This window comes from Castanea sativa, chromosome 11 (assembly GCF_040712315.1).
Source record: "Castanea sativa cultivar Marrone di Chiusa Pesio chromosome 11, ASM4071231v1".
Taxonomy (NCBI): domain Eukaryota; kingdom Viridiplantae; phylum Streptophyta; class Magnoliopsida; order Fagales; family Fagaceae; genus Castanea; species Castanea sativa.
This window is the reverse complement of record NC_134023.1, coordinates 14774829-14790781: the sequence shown is the minus strand read 5'-3', so window position 1 is coordinate 14790781 and position 15953 is coordinate 14774829.

Here is a 15953-nt window from a genome sequence, read left to right as displayed (position 1 = left end):
TGAGGCCGAGGTACGCTACCTACTCTTGGAGAAAGCACTTCTGGCCATAGTTCATGCCACGCGGAAGCTTCCTCATTATTTCTAGTCCCACACGGTGGTGGTCCTGACCCAATTGCCTCTCAAGGCGGTGTTACGCAGCGCCGATTACTCTGGCAGGGTGGCAAAGTGGGGAACCATTCTGGGAGCCTTTGACATTAAATACAAGCCCCGCACCTCGGTGAAGGGCCAGGTCCTCGCTGACTTGGTGGCGAGTTTGCACCGAACCATTGCTAGAAGAAACTCGAAAGAAGCACACATGGATGGAAAATCAGTTGGTGTGATCACGGCCGCGGTGCCTTGACTTGGAAAATGTATGTGGATGGGGCGGCTAATCGAGAGTGTGTCGGACTTGTCCTGATATCCCCTGAGGGAATTATCTTCGAAAAATCTCTAAGGCTGTCATTCTCGGCTACTAATAATGAAGCTGAGTACGAAGCAGTCTTGGAGGGCATGAACATGTTACATAAGATGGGTGGAAAGGAAGTCCATGCGTTCTCGGACTCCCAGTTAGTGATCAGCCAGGTCACGGGGACCATGGAGGCTAGGGACCTAAGAATGTAGGAATATTTGGCCCAGGTCAAGCGTCAGCAAGCTGAATTTGACTCCTTCATCTTAACTCACATCTCTAGGAGTGGAAACACCCATGCCGATTCTTTGGCTACGTTAGCAACGTCCTCGGCTCAGGGTTTGCCCAGGATTATCCTTGTGGAGGATTTGCTAGAGCCAACTCTTACCGCTGTCAATCCGGCTCGCATCCATCTAATAAGGCTTGGACCTAGTTGGATGGACCCGGTCGTATCTTTTCTTAAGAACGACATCCTTCCTGAAGACAAGTCTGAAGCAGATAAGGTGCGTCGAAAGGCCCCACGTTTCTGGTTGTTCGAGGATCAGAAACTGTATAAACGATCCTTCTCAGGACCGTACTTGTTGTGTGTGCACCTTGAATCAACGGAAGTACTTCTAGAAGAATTACATGAAGGTATTTGTGGGAGCCATACTGGGGGAATATCCTTAGCCCACAGAGCTCTGACTCAGGGTTATTGGTGGCCTAATATGCAGAGGGAGGCTCAGGACTATGTTAGAAAATGTGATCAATGCCAGAGGTTTGCCCCTAATATTCATCAACCTGGAGGGACTCTAAACCCTCTCTCCAGTCCTTGGCCTTTTGCACAGTGGGGATTGGACATAGTGGGACCATTTTCGAGGGCTGCAGGAAATAAAAGACGGCTTCTCGTGGGGACAGACTATTTCACTAAATGGGTTGAGGCCGAGCCCTTAGCAAATATCAGGGACGTTGATTCCAAGAAATTTGTCTGGAAAAACATCGTCACTAGATTCGGTATACCACACACACTTATCTCAAACAATGGCGTTCAATTCGACAGCAAGGCTTTTAGGAAATACTGTGGTGACATGGGTATCATAAATAGATACTCCACCCCAGCTTATCCTCAGGAAAATGGGCAAGCCGAGGCTGTTAACAAGGTCATAGTTAATGGGCTCAAGAAAAGGTTGGACGATACGAAAGGCAAATGGGTAGAAGAACTCCCACATGTTCTGTGGACGTATCGGACTACACCGCGCAGGTCCACGGGAGAAACACAATTCTCTATGACTAATGGAGCCGAGGCGGTTATACCTCTGGAATCAGGTTTTCCTACCCTGAAGACGAGTTCTTTTAGCCCGGAGAATAACAATGGAATCTTGGAGAAAGGTCTTGATTTACTTGAGGAACGACGCAAGACAGCTATGGTCCAAATGGCTTATTATCAACAGAAGCTAAAACGGGGATATGATGCCCACGTGAAGCTAAGGCCGCTCGCGCCTGGTGATCTTGTACGAAGAAAAGTTGTGGCACTTCTAAGAACCCAGCTTGGGGTAAGCTAGAACCAAACTGGGAAGGCCCCTATCACATTGTTTCAATAGCAGGCATAGGATCGTATCGGCTAGCTGACCTAGATGAAAGAATTGTACCACGCCCATGGAATGTAAATAACCTTAGAAGGTATTATTATTAATAAAATGTGCTTTTGTTAGTTAACATTTCAAAGTTATAAGTACCTCTGGCACTTGAAGTTACTATTCTTAAGAGTCAAACAGAAACTTGGTTAAGTGTAGTCCTCGGACCACAAACCTTGTGAAAATTGATATCTTATCATTTGTTAAACATAACCTTAGTTATGCCGGGTCCTCGGACCTCCTACTTTGGAAAAATTAACATTTAAAGTTACTATTCTTAAGAGTCAAACAGAAACTTGGTTAAGTGTAGTCCTCGGACCACAAACCTTGTGGAAATTGATATCTTATCATTTGTTAAACAGAACCTTAGTTATGCCGGGTCCTCGGACCTCCTACGTTGGGAAAATTAACATTTGAAGTTACTATTCTTAAGAGTCAAACAAAAACTTGGTTAAGTGTAGTCCTCGGATCACAAACCTTGTGAAAATTGATATCTTATCATTTGTTAAACAGAACCTTAGTTATGCCGGGTCCTCGAACCTCCTACTTTGGGAAAATTAACATTTGAAGTTACTATTCTTAAGAGTCAAACAGAAACTTGGTTAAGTGTAGTCCTCGGACCTCAAACCTTATGGAAATTGATATCTTATCATTTGTTAAACAGAACCTTAGTTATGCCGGGTCCTCGGACCTCCTACTTTGGAAAAATTAACAGTTAAAGTTACTATTCTTAATATCTTGTCACTGTTCTTATTCCTATTACACATTTTGCGAAAATCAGTATCTTACCATTCATTAATTTGGATTTTAAGTTCTATGTCTTTAGGTGTTAGGCAAATTTTTGTGAGGAATGGTCCTCGGACCTTACATCCTACTAAAAGCAATACCACAGATTACAAGGCATTGTTTAACTAAGGCATTGTTTAACTAAGGCGTTGTTTGATATCCAGACTAAGTTACTTTCTGTCAAGTTCTTAAGTATTTTACTTTGCCAAGCAAATATGTGCATGGCTGTGTGGAGGTTATAATTGTGCAATCCCTGGTGTTAGATTTGTTTGTTCTGACCTACCTTTAACTATGTATTCATGAGAACTTTTACGACAAGTCCAAAAACAATAAAGTAAAACAAATACAACATGATAGAAAGTTGTACAAAAATTGTCTTTCATTAATAATTCTGGCATACATTACATGCTAAGTTCTGATTACAAAGAAAGAGAAGTCCTAGGCTGGTCCCTAAACTCTTGAAGGGGGGTTTTGCTGAGAAGTGCTGGTTGCCTCGGTGTTCCTTAGCTCCAACTCAAAGGAAGATAGAACTTGCTTCCCTTTGTCTGCTGCATTTGTTGGAGGGACATTGGGCTCCACAGTCTGGCTCAAGCCTTTCTCGGCATCCCCACCCCCTTCTATCTCTTTGTTGGAACCTGAAGGTTCTGTAGGATCTAGAACGAGCTTTGGGGCCATAGGAGGAAGAGCGGGGAAGAGTTGCCTCGGGGCGGGGAGCAACAGGCGGGGAGTCTCTTCTATCTCTTGTATGTCCGGGGGAAGCCAAACGTTCTCGGACTTCCTCGGCCTCCGAAGTGAAGGAACCCCTTGCTACATTCGAGCTTCCCCCCGGACTTGCTGACAGTACTCCCGGCACAAGGCCGCGAAAGCCTCTGTCAGCTGCTCCTCTGTTGCAACTACCCCTTCCTCATAACTCGCCTACTTCTCGGCCTCCAAAGAGCGTTTGAATGCGACGGCTTCCTCCTTCATTCGTGCAAGCTCCTTCTCCAAATCCGAGCGCTCCCTTTGGGCTTGGGCCAGCTCGTCATCTTTTTCACGGAGAAGCTTGCGCTGCCCTTCTATTTGAGTCTTCATAGTCTTCAGGCTGGCCTCGGCACCGCCTTTTTCTCTTTTGAGATCAGCCACCTGAGAGACAAGTTTCTCATTTTCTGTGAGGGCTTGGCCTAGGGACTTCTCAGTCTCCATTCGAATGTCAAGCTCCAGTCTGGCCTTCTTCCGAGAGTCCTTTACAAACTTCTCAGCTACAAAGACTTCTTGAACGGCCTACATAAAGTGTTAGAGAATTAGATATAGGAGGACACTCATTAATAATCCAGTATTATGAAGGAGGGAATATTCATAAAAAATTAAACTTACCAGGGCTAATTCCCTTTTTAAAGATAGGAATAGTTGAGGTTGGCTCATTCTCTCCAAGGTTTCCATGTCCTTGGGCAGCAGAAGAGGGCGCTCCAACGCATCGGCCAGGTGGTAGGCGTGGCCTTGTTGGATTTCCCTGATACTAGATTGGCAGGAAATAGGTGCACCGTCCAGTCTTAGGTCAGGAGACCAGGTGGCCGGTGCTCGGCACACTTCGGCCACATCTCTGATCTCCCCACTCTCGACTGAACGAGCCTTACCTTTGCCCTTGTCTAGCTTCTGCTGCTGAGTTGGCTGCGGCTGTTGTTTTGGCCTTTTTTATTTTTTGCCAGCAGTCTCTTCGGCCTCCCCCTTTCTTTTCTTTTTTGGCTCCTCAGCTAGAAGCTTGGGTTCGGCTGGAGGAGAGGGAGGTGGCAAGGATGGAAGAGCTTGGGACCCTACTGCCTTCTTCTGGGCGACTTTTTCGCCTTCTTGGTCAGAAGGCCGCGAAGTCTGTCCATGTCCTCCTCGAAGTTGTCTAGGGGGTGGGCAACAATGAACCCTGCAATTTCGGAGGCCTCGGTGGACTCTTCTTCCTCGTCAGAAAGTACGACGAATAGGTTTCCTCGGGGTCTTTCGACGTCCTCGAGCTGAAAGTTATCTATTTCGTCGTCTAGTGTGTGTGAAGAGGACACCTGCTCCTCCGGGACAGCAGTTGTTTGGGAGTGTGTTGAGAGGGGGACTGCCGCGATAGGACGGCTGTACTGAATGGTGTTGGGGTCATCGGGAAGGTCGTGGTCAGCTAAAAAGTGCGGCCTGGCTACGTGAATCCTTCTTCGCCTCCGGTCACCCGCAATTATTGCGTTCTCGATCTCCTGAAAGTCCGAGGAGATAGGTTTGTACCCTAGAATCAAATGAGCCGCCCTAAGTTGTAAGTCTTCGTTGATGAACACTTCGGAACGTAGCACTCGATTCAAATCTGCAACGTTGCAGTGGCTTAAGCGGGGGCGCACGTTTTTCTTATCTGCAAAGAAAGACATCCAAATAAACAAACATGGTCAGATTCGTAGAACATGTAATAAATCAAAGTTAGACGCTCAAGTAAATGCAAATACACATTCCTAAATGATAGAGGGAGTTATAGGGTGGGAAGTTAAATCCTAAGGTGTCGCACCTGGATCTCCCCACTCAATTGGGCAGTGGGGGCCGTCGTGCCAGTTGCCAGAGACGATGAGGTAGTCATCCTTCATGCCTTTATTAGACTTGGGCAAACAGGAGATTAACCTAACTACGCTGGAACGGGATTTGATGTAATAACCTACATTGGTAAGTTTATGGCACTCGTACATGAAAACGACGTCGTGCCAGGTAAGGTTGAGACCCATCTACTCGTTTAGAGCGTCGACGCTACCCAAAACTCTAAAAACGTTGGGAGCACATTGATCAGGACACAACCGGTGGTTACGGAGGTACTCCCTGGTTACGGGTTTCATTGGGAGGGTCATCCCACCTTCTACAAAGGCGACCATTGGGATGATGACCTCTCCGATTTTCCTAGAACCGGCCACGACTTCCGCCGAGTAGTATTTTAAACCTACGTCGCTGGGAATGCGATACTTGGCCCTAAAACCTTTCATCCCAGCGGCGGTATCAACTAGACACATAAACTTTCCCATTAGAAAGGAATGAAAGACTAAGTTCTAAGAGGGAAAACGGTTAGAAGGGGAGCCGAGGACAGGATCCGAGGAGAATGGGTTAAAGAAAGAGGAGTAATCACTTATAAATTTGAAGTTGTGCGAATTTCCACGGATTTGTGCAGACAAAAGGTGATTACTAATGTTTTGATGGGATTAGCCTCTGAAGAAATAAATGAAGGCGCAGGTTCTCAAAGCGTCACGACGTGCGGGAAGCGGCCTCGAAATTGCACTTGTCCCGCCCAAATTTTCATGGAGTAACAAGGGCCGTTGGATGCTCATCTCACCGTTGAACGTGGGGGACAAGGTGTAACTTACGGTAATAAATGCGCGCATTTTTTAAAATAAAACCACCAAGTGGCATCCTCTAGAACGCGAAACGGTCTTCACACGCGCGGTTATTTACAAAACGTGTGGGGAAGGTTCTCGTTGGATCAAAACCCTATTTTTCTCCTCGGATGCTGAAAAATAGAGTTTTTAGGGGCTATTGTGGGGAGTAAAAGGACCCAAGTGGGCATGTGGGCCTTTGGGCTCTAGCAAGGAGGGCCGATCTGTTCATAAGCTAGGAATTTGTTAGTACTATGAATCGGCCCATATACCGAGGGTCCAAAGATACAGCCGAGGGTGAGTTCCTCCTCGGATTGTTCCAAGAGGACTCGAAGATTCACTACAAAAGTCAAGGCGGAATTCTGGAAAGACTGTTGGTTAAGAGGGGGAGGCCCTGAACCTTCTAGATGCTCCAGTGTTAAAGAAAATATCAAGGGCAAAAGCTGTCACCTCTACATTAAAGACTCTGCACCTACCTCCCTGGCCGCATTAATGGGGAAGTGACCCCTGAACAGTAGGGCTAAAACTTCTAGTTACTGTCCAAAAAGCATCAGGGAATGAAGTATTTAAGGGGGGTGAAGGCCAAAAAGAGGAGGGGGTTCGGTAACTAAGAAAGAAATTAAGAGTTGTAACATTTAAAGAAAGAAAGAGAAATAATACAGAAATAGTCATCGGCTCACGTCCAAGGAGTTCTATTTGCAATTATCGTTTATTATTTACAAGTGTTTGTAATTTTTAGCCTATTATCAAGTTCTCAGTACTTCTAACCTAGATTTCAAACCCACACTCTACAAATTTCATTGTTTAAGGCTCGTTGGGCCTAAGCCCATAACCTTCTTTGGGTCCAGGTGCAATTGTGCACTTACATATATATATATATATATAAATATAAATAACTAAAACTTAGAAAAAATTCAATTAGAATCAAAATTAGATTTTACTTTTGTTAGCTTTCCATACAAATTAAATTGCTTAAATTTTTGCTATTATTTTTTCTCTGAACTAATTAGCTTATTAAAGAATTTTTTTTTTTTCCCTGTAATTGAAGAGTAGTCCAGATTTGGTATTTGTATTTGGAAATTTGGAGGGATTATGGGCAAAAGAATGGGCCAAATGCTATTATTTTTAGCTAATTATTTTGTATTAATTTTTTTGGAGGTTATTTTTGAGCCAGATTTCAATTTTGAGGAGGTCAAATTTAGTCCTAGGAGGGATTAAGCTAGATTATGTTTTTTTTTTCCTCAAAATCCTAGGGGGGCTCGGTAGGTTAAATTTAAGATTGTCTTTAATTTGGCATGTGAATTTTATGCTATAATATTCAAATTTTTGAAAAAAATTAAGGAGGCCATGGCCCCCCCAGCTTGCCCCTTTCTAGCTCTGCCATTGGCATCATACAACAAGACTTGAAATAGAACACATGATAAATTAGATTTATTCAGACTTCTAGAAAACCTACAATTACTTTCCATTTTGCAAGAGCTTGGATTGCTAAGTTACGATCCATCCTTTTACCCAACAAAAATTACACTCCTCAAAACTAGCCTTTAAACTCATGATATCATTCAAGCTCCCAACCTTGGTAGTAATTTTTCTCAAAGAAAGTGCCTCTATACAATATTGCTTTCAATCTCCGTAAAAAATAATACAATGGAAACCTTTTTAATGTATCAAAACTCTTCTTAAAGCCAAAGCCCTAACTATTTCTAGATTTCTCACTTTATGAAAGAGAGACCATGCTTTTACCAACTGTTCTTGAGCATCTTGAGTCACTGATACATTGTAGTTGCCAATTTACTGCTTCACAAATTAGATAACAGGTAAATTACTTTCTAAACCATAAAGTTTTATGTTCCGTTTAACCTTATACTTCCAAAATATTTCATTTAAACCTCGAAGTTTCTAAAAAATAGTTCATTTAAAAGTTCTAACATATTTTTCCTATTAATTCCATTAAACATCACATTTTCAGGGCGAATTTTTTTTTCATTTCCTATTTTCTGTGGGACCCAGCAAAAACTTGTTTCAGTTTACTTTTGTTCTTACTTTTCAGTTACAAGATCAAAAAATGTGGGTATGAAAACATAAATTAAAATAATTTTTTAACATTTTCATTTAAAGCAAAAATGGGCTTAGTGGCATTCTCGTGATAAAACTAAAAACTAATGGGACTCTCCTCTATGACCTCTCTCGCTCAAGACAGGTTTTGTTGTAAATAGAATTAATAAGCCAACAGCTTTTTTTGGAAGAATATAACTCATTGAAATCCTTCACAAAGTTGCTATTATCTCTCTTGGTCTCTCATTTCTCTCAAACTGGTCTCTCATCTTTCTCTATTTGTCGTCTCTCTTGTTCAAGCCATTCCACCCTAATTGAGACTCATGTGTAAGTGAGAAAAGTGTTTTTTTTTTTTCAAAAATAAAAACCAAAAGCCAAATGCAGTATTTTTTGTTTTTTTCTCAAAACATGTATTCAAAACAGGTGTCAAACAAAGGCACAAGTGAAAATGAGTTTTTTTTTTTTTTTTCTTCCTAAATTTAGATTCAGCAAATGGGTCCACATTTTCATAAATGAAAACAAAATACAAAATTTTGGGGTACCAAATAAACACATACTCAAATATCCAAGATTTAAAAGGTAATTTACTTTAGTTTAATTTTATCCAAACGGACAACTTAGGCTGAAATGCCAATTTTCTAATTAATAAATCTTCTGATTTATTTCTAAAATAAAAAAGTACAAACTAAAACTTTTCCCAAAAAATGAAAAAGAAAATACAAACTACAATATATAAGATGCTAAAAAAAATCTCCAAAGAAAAAACATGTGATATACTAGTTGTAAACCCTTTTTTTTTTTTTTGGTGAGAAGAAGTAGTTTTGAACTTGATTATGTAATGCAAGGGTAAGAATGTGATACGCATTGGGCATAACTTTTTGTCCTTCAAATTGGAATTTTTCTTAGGGAGGCAACCTAAATATATGAGGAATTTTTTATTTTTAAGAAATAATTACAACATGCTGCTAAACCCGCAGTTCGAACCTAAGGAAAAAATCTAAAACGGAAAAAAAATAACTCATATGATATTATAATATATACACACATATATATGTCTATCACATTATCTAACATATATAACGAAAATCTTTGTGTGAAGTTAGTTTTTACATAAATAGATTTTTTTTTCTCATCCAACCGGTTTGTAAGTTATAAACGATCTTTTAATTTTAAATCATATAGGTCAAAAATAATATTCTTTAAACGCTATACATCAATCTAAAAAATATTTTAAATTAGGATATTTTGGTTTAATAATAGTTTTAAAATTTATAAAACATATAAAATTTAACCAATCAAAATAATTTAAATAAAAACACCATTTTAAATACCTTAACTTATACAAGACAATATATGAAATATACAACAATAATAAAAACAAAAGAAGTATATTATTTTTCTTGGATGACAACCGCAATAAGAATCTCTTGCTCCTAATATTGAAATCTGCATATGTCCATTTTTCTAAAAGTAAAAAATAAAGAAGGAAAAATACTCACACACCCCCCTGATCTTTGAAGTAGTGCCTAGGACACCTTTTGAACTTTTATATACCAATTTACTCCTTAAACATTCTATAACTGTTAAATCAATACATTTGTTAGTCTAACTTTAAAACATTAACAGAAATGGCGTGTGAGACTCACGTGAAATTTAATATACCACACAATCCTAAGAATCTAAAACACAATAGAAAGAAGAAAGAAGAGAGACAGACAGACCTAGGTCTAACCGGTAAAGAGTAGAGAGAGAGGCGATAGAACCATGTGATAAAAAAATAAAATAAAATGCTTGTTTTGATTCTCTTTGGAAAAAATTTTGGTTGATGTTGGGATCGATCACAAAAACCCAACTCGTCTGAGCAACCCATCAAAAACATCTCTTTTTAATCTCTTCTCTTGATTCTCTTTTGGCTTTTGCTACTTTTTTATTTGATATTAGGGAATAGATTACCAAGTTATATAACAATGGGAATCGACGTAATTTTTTGGCATATATTAACTATTGTAATGAATAAAATAATGGGTTGATGCTTGATGGACAAATATGTGTTGGTATAGGAGAGAAATCTTTGGGAAAGTATATATGAAGGAAAATGGAACCTATCAAAAGACACAATTGCCTTTGACACTAAGAAAACATAAAAAATAATAATGTGCCACGGATCAACAAAACGAGTCAGCTTGTTCTGAACCCACCAAGGCACCTTCAGGATACAAATGGCGAGACAATGGCGGGATAAAGAACTAGGCGCTGACATGCCATGCCGCTGTGGCTCTAGTTCTATTGCCTCTTTCTCTCTCTTTCTCTCTCCTCTCTACCAGTTTGTTCTTGTTCATTTCTTTCTGTCACATTCAAATTTTTGGGACTGATCTATTTTTTATCTCGAAAAAATAAATAAATTGAAATTGGGACTTTTTTTTTTTTTTTAAGAGTGCACGTGAGTGTCATGTGTCACTTCCGTTAGTGTTTTAATGTTGAACTAATTGATGTGTTGATTTGACAATTGTGAAATATTTAAGAAGAAAATTGGCCAACATAAAAGTTGAGGGGGTGTTTTGGCCACTACTCCTAAAGTTCAGAGGATGTGTGAGCATTTTTCCTAAATAAAAAATATAATATCCACATCTCTAATTCTCTAAAACAAAATAAAAGTTTTACATTTACAAAATAAAGAAGGTTTTTACTGAATATACTTAATCTATTTAGAGAAAAACAAACACACATACACACAAATATATATATATATATAGGGTAATTCTATCGTACCCCCCAAAAGGAGATACGGTACCCACTTGTAGGTAACCTGTTGTACCAGGTTATCAAAACTTCACATTTAACGATTCTATCCTCATATTATGTAGTTTTAACATCACATATGACAATTCTTTTGTCACATTTGGTGGTTCTTTTACTTTTTTTCTCACATTTCACGGTTTCATTCTTACATTGTACAATCCCAACATCAAATGTGATAACTCTTTTGTCACATTCGACAATTCCCTTTTTTTTTTCTCGCATTTGACAGTTCTAATGGTGAGCGTAATCACACTCCATATGCACATGACCAAACCACGTCCAAGTTAGTTCATGAGAAAGGGAATCAAGTAAAAAGTACCACAAGAAATGAATAAGCTTTGTCCAAGGGTCCAATGATTGTCCAAAGTAATTTGGTCGTCCATGACATAAGAAGGCATGGACGACCATTCAACACTTAGCAAATTTCAGATGATTTTCTACAAATACAAAGTAATTGGACCACGTTCCACTATTTCGAGACATAGAGGTGAATTCCTCGAAATCCACTCTAACTCTCCCACTAAGCTCACAAATCTCCCACAATGGTAGTGGGGCCTAACAAGTAGACCCACTCAAGAACTCTCTATAAAATGGACCTAACCCCATCAGCCCAAGGTACGTTTTTCACTATTCAAACACTTACAATACCTGAGTTCTAGAGAAAAACTAACTTAACTGTCAGAAAGTCCTTGGCTGGTTAACCCCAGTCACCTTTAATAGTTTCTTTCTTTCTTTTCAAGTCATCCAACTGCCGTTAAAGCCTAGAGCATTCAGCCTACCAATTTTCGAGCATTATCAAGTTCCATTTTCACATTGTGTAATTCTAACATCACATGTGATAGTTATTTCGTCACATTTGGTGGTTTTCTTATTTTATTTTCTCACATTTGACAATTTCATCCTCACATTGTGCAGTTCCAGCATCACATTTGACAGAACTTTTGTCACATTTGGTGGTTCACTTTCTTTTCATTACATTTTATGGTTTCATCCTCACATTGTATAGTTCTAACATCACATTTGACAGTTCTTTTGTCACATTTAGTGGTTCTCTTTTTTTTTCTCACATTTAATGGTTCTATTGTCACATTTGGTAGTACCAACATCACATTTAACAGTACTGTTATCACATTTAATGGTTCCTTTATTTTTTTCTCACATTTGATAGTTCTATAATCATATTAGACAGTACCAACATCACATCTGACTCTACTTTTATCACATTCAATGGTATCCTATTTTTTTTCTCTCAAATTTGACAGTTCCATTATTACATTGAACAATACCAACATTACTTATAAACGTACTTTTGTCACATTCGATAATTCTCCCTTTTTTTTTCCTTACATTGGATTTCATAGTAAACTACGGGTCTATTTGGGATTTGCTTAATTTACAAAAACTGAAATTTTTCTTGCTGAAAGTACTATAAATAAAGGTAAAAGTTAGTTGAAATAATATAGTGGAACTCATGAATAATACCAAAAAGTGCAGTAAGACTCATAAATAGTAGCAAAAATAAACTGAATAGTAAAATAAGTTGGCAAAATTAATCATGCCAAACAGACACTACATTGCATTTCATAACATCTGCATGCAAAACCTTTTCATTAAATCAACTCCACAGTTGCACATTTTAAGTACATGGTGTGGTAAACTTGAATAAATTTGTCCATTCTACAGTGACTTGAGCCATCTTTTTTCTCAAATCATCGATTCACACTCCTTTTGACCATTTACATCGCTTTAAGTTCCAAAGAAGCACTACCAAGTGACTCTTATAATTGTGGCAATTCTAATTTTTCATTGCCATGCCTAAGCCATCCAAAGAAACTTCCTCTGACTCTATTTTTAAATTCTGTTTATTGAATGCTTCGGGGCACAGAAAGAAACTTTTTTTTTCCTTTCCTTTTTTTTTTTTTTTTTGGTGAACCACGAGTGTTTCTTTGAATTGTATTACTGTACAAAGTTATTCCGGCCAAATATTTGTGGAGATATGGGTTGTGCCTTTCAGACATTATTAGAAATTGGTGAATTGGTGTTCTTTATCAAAAGTGTCTAATTAACTAAAACTATAAATCTATAATTGATGGTGAAATGTTGTTCTTACAAATCTAATCTCATCCCAACTTAATGGGAAAAGTTAGGAAAGATAAATTATTGAACTTCAAATGAATCGAGAAGGAGAGAGAGAATTTTTTAATAAGTAATACTGCAGTCACAAACTATTTTATAACAATTTTAATTACTAACGATTGATGTGGTTAATTTCATATTAATTTTCATCTAGGTTCACCGTTAACATCATTTTTTTTATTTACTAATAACCATTCACTGCATCAACAATTTGTAAATTTTTTTGTAAAAAAGTTTGTATCCTAGAATTACTATTTTTTAATTATGAGTAACACTAAATCCTATGCCTCCCAATTTCTTCTCCGCTCAATTCAATGGCGGAATTGATCAAAACCAGCGCGAAATGCTGAAGGTCTTCATCTGGGTCATGAAATGTAGAGCCTTCCATCTCCACAACTAGAACAACATTGAGCAAAGAGCACAAGAAATGAAAGACATCAACTGCAGATCGAGTGCCATACCCGGAATTCAAATCACCACCACCACCAAAAGAATCATCCATACCAGTCTCAGATTCAGATCCAGATTCGAATTTGGATTCGGATTCAGATTCAGAATCCTTAATGGCGAGATCAGGCAAGTGAGAGAATATGATCTGAATCAGCTCATGCAATGCATACCTTGCGTTGCGCTGAATCAAATCACCTCTACCTGCCGAATGTTGCACCACTTGAAAACATGTATTAACAATGTTACAAACCACATGATCGGATAACAAAACCGAGGCACAGTGCTTCATAATGGCGGTTAAAACCTGTAAAATCCTCACCATCACAGCATCCTCTGTAGAAGAATCTGTTTTCTCAAGCCGACAGCCGCTGATGGCGGTCACAATAGAATTGATAGCCTCCTTAGCTCCTTTTGTCTTCTCGTCAAAGATTTTGAGGTTGAGTATTTTTAACAAGGCGTAGAGAGCCACGCTGGTGGCGGCAGCAGGAACGTCGTCGCCTTGAATAACAAGGAGGAAAGCAGAGATGTAGAGGGAGGGGTCGATGTTGTGCCATTCTTGGTGAGGATTGAAGATTAAGGCTCGATGCGATTTCAAAGAATGTAATAAGGTGGAGGAATCGAAATGGTCGTCTGAAGAGAAGTAGTAGGGAGAGGTTGGTTCTGGAGGACGGCAAATTACTGCGAGAAGGGCGTTTACTTCCGTGTTTAGCATGCACGAAAGTCCCAGCTCATGGTTTTTTGTACATGATTTAGTTTTAGTTTCTCCAATAACACTTGGTTTTTTGGTTCTTTGATGGTAAAATAGTTTTTTCTGCTAAAATATAATCACTATTATGAATGTTTTATTATTTTTGTTAAGTTTTTATGTTGGATAGTTGCTAGTTAGGCTAAAGAGGAAGAGATGGTCTAAAGTTTTGGATGAGAGTCCAACTACAAAAATAAAATATATAATAAATAAATAAATATTTGACCAAGGGGCCGAGCCCCTCGTCCCTGGCTAGAGCCATTGGCTCCTTTTATGTACTTAGTAGGACACAATTGAGGCTAGTTGCCTCAAATTAAAACGTGAGGTTTTTTTTTTAATTTTTATTATTATTTTTTTAAATAAAGTAATGTTAAGAAAAAACTGCCTCATTTATTATAGGCTATAGCTTTTTTTAATGACCAACTAGGATTTTTGAATTAATACCAACGGTCGGAAGGGCAACCTTATTTCCATTATAAATAGACACTGCCACTCTTTCTTTTCAGTATTCTTCGTATGCTCTCTCTCTCCCAAAATTCAAACCCTAATTTCCTTTGTTTCCCATCGGCGATATAAGATTGTTTTTGACTGAACAAAGATCTCGGCGGCTCAATTTTCAAAGTCTCTCAAGTTTGCTACTGCAATTAGATTTAGATTTAGAATTTATTTAGCTATGATCGCACCAACTTTTGTAATGATCAAATCTATTCTCAGCCTTAGACAATGTTATGAAAGCATATTTTTTTGTCGTTCGTGAATGTCTCTAGGGTTTGCCAATGGATTGGCGATTAGGTTTTGGAAGTTCATATTTTGTTATGTATTTGATAAGGGATTTTGGAATAATTGGATTGTTTTTTCTTTGGAATTGATTTGGCGGAACAAGGAATTTTCTTGATTTTTTTTAAGGGTTTTTGATTTGGCAGAACAGAGAATTTGAAATCCTTGATGGGTTGGCAAGGATTTTCTTGATTTCAGTAGGGTTTTTTTATTTAGGATTGGATAAAGGTAAAAATTAGTTGAAATAATATAGTGGAACTAATGAATAGTACCAAAAAGTACAGTAAGACCCATAAATAATAGCAAAAATAAACTGAATAGTAAAATAAGTTGGCAAAATTAATCATGTCAAACAGACACTACATTGCATTGCATAATATCTATATGAAACAAATAGCTTCCTGATCCAACTTCTATGACTTGTGTTGGCATTCAATGCATGCAAAACCTTTTCATTAAATCAACTCCACAGTTGCACATTTTAAGTACATGGTGTGGTAAACTTGAATAAATTTGTCCATTCTATAATGACTTGAGCCATCTTTTTTCTCAAATCATCAGTTCACACTCCTTTTGACCCTTTACATTGCTTTAAGTGCCAAAGAAGCATACCAAATGACTCTTATAATTGTGGCAATTCTAATTTTTCATTGCCATGCCTAAGCCATCCAATGAAACTTCCTCCGACTCTTTTTAAATTCTATTTATTGAATGCTTTGGGGCACAGAAAGAAACTTCTTTTTTTTTTGCGAACCATGAGTGTTTCTTTGAATTGTATTACTGTACAAAGTTATTTCCGGCCAAATATTTGTGGAGATATGGGTTGTGCCTTTCAGACATTATCAGAAATTGGT